Source organism: Elephas maximus, chromosome X, assembly GCF_024166365.1.
Source record: "Elephas maximus indicus isolate mEleMax1 chromosome X, mEleMax1 primary haplotype, whole genome shotgun sequence".
Classification (NCBI taxonomy): domain Eukaryota; kingdom Metazoa; phylum Chordata; class Mammalia; order Proboscidea; family Elephantidae; genus Elephas; species Elephas maximus.
In genome coordinates this window covers 155,527,620-155,532,735 of record NC_064846.1, presented here as the reverse complement: position 1 = coordinate 155,532,735, position 5,116 = coordinate 155,527,620, and the positions used below count along the sequence as shown (strand labels likewise).

Genomic DNA, 5,116 nt, shown 5'->3' with positions numbered 1-5,116 from the left:
GAATACTGAATATACCATGGACTGCCAAAAGGACGAACAAATCTGTCTTGGAAGAAGTACAACCAGAATGCTCCTTAGAAGCAAGGATGGCGAGACTGCGTCTCACATACATGTTGCCAGGAGGGATCAGTCCCTGGAGAAGAACATCAGTGAAAAAGAGGAAAACCCTCAACGAGATAGATTGACAAAGTGGCTGCAACAATGGGCTCAAGCATAAAAACAATTGTGAGGACGGCGCAGGACAGGGCAGTGTTTCATTCTGTGGTACACAGGGTTGCTATGAGTTGGAACCGACTTGACAGCACCTAACGACAACAAAAACATAATGTTGTGATCACTTCCCTGTTGAGATTTGATACATGGTCACCCCCGTGACGGGCTCTGCTGTGAGTAGCCAATCAGTTGAAGGGGAGTTTCCTTGGGCGTGTGGCCTGCATTTCCTGTGGGTGGACGCTCAGACAGGGCTTGGGGGCTGGTGCTTGTTCTGGATCCTGCAGCTGGCTCCTGTTCATCTGACCTCTGATTCTTGGGACTTGAGCTAGCAGCTTACCTGTGGTCTTGCCTGCCAATTTTGGCATTTGTCAATCTTGACAGCCTGTGAACAAAAGCCCTGCTCTCCAGCCTGCTGATCTTGGGTTTGCCAGCCCCTGGAGCTATGTGAATCAGGAGAAGCCTCTTTCCTGACCCATGGACTTGGGACATTACAGTGTCTACAAACACGTGAGCCATTTCCTTGATATAAATCTCTCTCTCTATATATATACGTATATTTATATGCTTTCCTGGTTTTGCTTCTCTAGAGAACCCCACCTAAGAGAGTGGCTTTTAAAAATCTTTATCAGAGAAATGAATTATGTCTTGCTCTTGCCTTGTCTTTGCATATGAGTTTGACAGACATCATGCCCAACATGGTGAGGGTAAGAGCTCCTCCTTTTGGGAGACGGACTCTGCCTTCTGGAAGACTGGCTCCTACTCTTCATGTAGCCCGGCGTGGGAGGAGAATGACAGAGCTTGTCCAAGTCTCTATAGCTTCTCCAGCGGTGGGCGGTGATGGCACTCCCTTCAACTTCTCATCCTCCTCTTCACTGGAGTCTACATCATCCATGTTCTCTTCTAGGGCACTAACCTGAGGCTCCAGTTGCTCAGCTTCCTCTAGCACATAGTGTTTCTGTAGTCAAGGTAGAATAATGTCACACACTCTCTCACTACGCAGTAGCTCATCAATAAACTCATCTACATGCATCAGTTCAGACTCCCCATTTCTGTTCTGGCTCTTGGTATTCCAATAGTCATTGTACAGGGGCTCCAAGTACTTACAGCAATCAACCACAGTGCCTGTCAGCCCCACGTAAAGCATCCCCAATGTGCACACATACTTGAAAAGTCTTCATTCTTGATAAATTCTACAATGATATCCTTCTCAGGTTGAATTTGCAGCATCTTCAGATTCAAACACAACATAAATGACTGGTTAATTTATTTTCTTGATATTTCACTTCCGCTTCAAAATTAAGGCTTACACACAGGGCTACACTACAGTGGTATAGTTTTTTAAGCAAGTCTGCCTCCATTACACCTACTCCTTACTTATTGACCATCTCATTATCCAACATTTCCCATTTACTACAACAGTGAAAAAAAGCACCTGACTATTTTGCACATTAATGATCTATGTCTGGTAGTAACGAATGCCGAAGTACAAGGCAAGAGTAATATGAAGGTTAAGGTTATGTGTCAACTTGGCTGGGCCATGATACTCAATGGTTTGGCAGTTATGTGATGATGTAATTTGTCAGTTATGCAATGATGTAATTTGGAAGTTATGTAATGGTGTAGTCATTCTTTATTTTGTGATCCGGTGTGGTCATCGTCCATTTTTGCATAACGCCTATTTTCACATAACGACCTGGTCTTTGGAATCTAACCATCCCAATTAGTGAGGAGGGGGTGCAGTTCCTTGATCCTTTGACCTGAGGATACCAAATGCAGTATCCTACACTGCTTTACTGACCCCTCATGGCTGGCCTAGGGAAGTCTTTGGGGCTGTCCATTGTCCATTTGTTCCACTACACTGTTTTAATCAGGGCATTTCCCTGTGCGGAACATCCCTTACAACCAAAAGAAGAACCACAATACTTAACACATATATACCAACAATACATTCAGCAGTATCAGTGAGCACAAACTGCATTTATGTTGGCCTAAGAGGGCCCACCTATAATATGACATCCATCCATTGTCTAATATGATAGTTATTCAAAAATCCAGTCAAAGTCAAATTGTTCAAACAGGTAACATATTTCAATACCAATTACAAATAATTACAGTTTACATACAATGAATCAGCTCACAGGCCTCTCAAAGACAAACTCTCTTTATTTTGTTCCTTTTCATTGCAAATTCTATCATCTGCATTCGGGTACTTTTTAAAGAATCACAGACCATGGATATTATTATACAGATGCTACAGCACCAATTGCAGTATACTACTTATTCTTCTCTGCTGAAAGCAGGAAATGAGGGAGATCAGCCCCACAGGGGTAGTAACTGGCAACAGTAAACACAGATTGGCATGTAACTGGAGCCATTCTCACAACTTCAAAAAAATTCAGTTTCAAAAACAACTAGGCATCAAGCAAACAGGTGATTTCAATCCTATGCACTTCTGCCTAACCATCCAGGCCTTTTTACAACAAGTAGCATATGTCATTGGAGCCCAAAGAATCAATATTATCACTAACCTAGGAAGGTAGCCAGAATGCCTGGGAAAAGCCCTTGCCCTAAACATGGTCACACCCAGGGAGTATCTCCTCCAGAACATCCATAAGTCACAAGATCACCCTATTCTAGCAGGAAGCTGGTGCACTCAATCACCTACCATATGTCTCCCGTGGAATTTATACTTGTGTGACTGGAGACACACAATGGATTAGGGAATGAAATCTGGAATGGGTAACCTAAGTATAATAGCTTCAGAAAGCTTGACTCCTGTCCCCTGGAGTTACAGAGACACAGGAAGTAGTGTCTGACTCACGTAGGAAAAGAAGTCAGGGCTGAAGCTGCTCCTGCCAGAAGGTACAACAGGAAGGCTGGCTGGGTGTGAACTGTATTTCTACCACCTGCGGAAGGAAGACCTGAGTTCTCCATGTCACTCTGGCTAGTGCTGCCTCTGAAAAAGTGTCTGGTACTCTAAAGTATTACAGAAATTAAGAACTTACCATAAGAACTATTCTTGGTAGCTTAATCTGTATGAGTATGACCAGGATACAGCATGAAGACGTGAAGACTCAATACAAGAAAAAAAAATGTGTCAATGACAGAACTGCAGGCAGTGGAACAGGTGATTAGCAAAGGCATTTGGGAATATACAGACCTTCCACGGACTCATGTAATCACAACCCATAAGTGATTGTCTATACATAAGTAAGGCTTCAGAGACCAAATACCAATCCATACCAACATGGAGGAAATTTCACAACAGATGGAGGTGGAGCCCCGTGTCTCTCAGGGCAAGAAATCCTCCAGTCTGAGTGTAACTCTCAGGCTTCATCAGTACATAAGCATTTCCACTATGTGGGATCATCCAGGCTTTACAAAGGACCAGGAGGAACATCATAAACACTTAAAGTGAATAAAGAAAAACACCAATACTGTAGAGAATGATGTTCCTGTGGGTCAGAAACATTCCTGAAAGCCAGTATTGGAGAGAGGATGTTGAACACATGCTCTCTCATGCAAAATATCCCCAAATTCAAAGTGTGGTGCAGGGTCATCTTACAAAGAAACAGACCAAAATGGGTTCTATAATCATTAGCCCATCTCCTACCTCAGGAATAAGAAAGAGTTGAGGTGAAAGAAATATGAAAGAATTTTTAGAGATAGTTGCCAGTGTAGTAGGCATTTTCTATACAATCATGAGGGTGAGACAGGCAGCTCAGAGCTCAACACTTCAAGGAGATAAAGGCAGCCTCAGAGCTCAGCACTTCTAAGAGACACCTGCTCTGGCTTATCCTCCTACATTGAGCAAAACAGGTTACACATTCTTCTGAAACTGTCCTTGACGAGATAGCTATAGAATGGGCCAAGAACTGTCCTTGACAAGATAACCACAGAACAGCAATAGTGGGCCCCAACTGGTCTTAGCAGGCTTTCTATGCTATCTCAACACTCCAAGTGACCTATTAGCTCATTAAGTGCAAAATACATATAAGCACCCTGCCAGAGAATCAAACACTTGTCTAGAGAAAATACATAATCACCCCCCAAGCCCTGAGTGCCTTTGTGAAGGTCAATCCTGAATATTCATGATAAATTTGCACTTCTTTGTCTGCTGTCTGTAAAAGCCCACCTCCCCAAGCTGCCTGTGAGCAGTCTTGAAGGCAGGAGTCCCAATAGCTCCTTTCCTTGTACAACGAAATAAAGGCATCTTTCTTATCTCCCACTTCAGCCTCTTGTTTATTGGCTGTAACAAGTCACACTGAGCAAAACCTGGTGTTTTCACCAGGGAAGGGCAGAGATAGCTTCCCCCTGTCATAGCCAGTGGTAAAGAGCTTCAGCAGGCTGACTTAGCCCCTGGAGGTTGAGGGACACAGGAACTAATGTCTGACTCATGCAAATGAGGTCAAGTTGTTGGAGCTGGAGGTGTTCCTGGAAAGGGGCAATAGGAGGGCTGTTCTGGGAGTGAACAGCATTTCCACCATTTACAGAAGTAGATCTTTGATCTCTAGAGTCCATATGTGGACCCTAGAAAAAGGAGTGACATGAGAGTATCCAAAAAGGGATGCCACCCAAGAAAACCACCTGGAGGGGAAATATCAACAGAGGTAAAGGCCACAGTGGCCTAAGGGCTAGGATGAGTCCTGTAGCCAGCCAGAGGGAGGCACTTTATGTGGCATTGTCTGGCACTGTGAGGTCCCTGAAAGAAACTGAAAATGCATCCATGAGCACATCAGCTCAGGATTTCCTCCATATCACACAGCCTCAAGGACACATTAGAATTTTGCCAAGCACGCAAGGGTGTGTTCTTCTCCCACGATCAGCCCTTTTCTGAGGGGGAGAAACAGCAGGTGATCAATGAGATGAGAAGAACAGAGAAAAGGAAAAAGAAGTTGACTCT

At 43.9% G+C, this 5,116-nt stretch overlaps 1 pseudogene; it reads right to left on the bottom strand.

Annotated features, from left to right (window-relative positions):
• Nucleotides 1–851: 851 nt before the first annotated feature.
• LOC126068871 (pre-mRNA-splicing factor 38A-like) lies at nucleotides 852–1,461 on the bottom strand (annotated as a pseudogene).
• Between the last annotated feature and the right edge of the window lie 3,655 nt (nucleotides 1,462–5,116).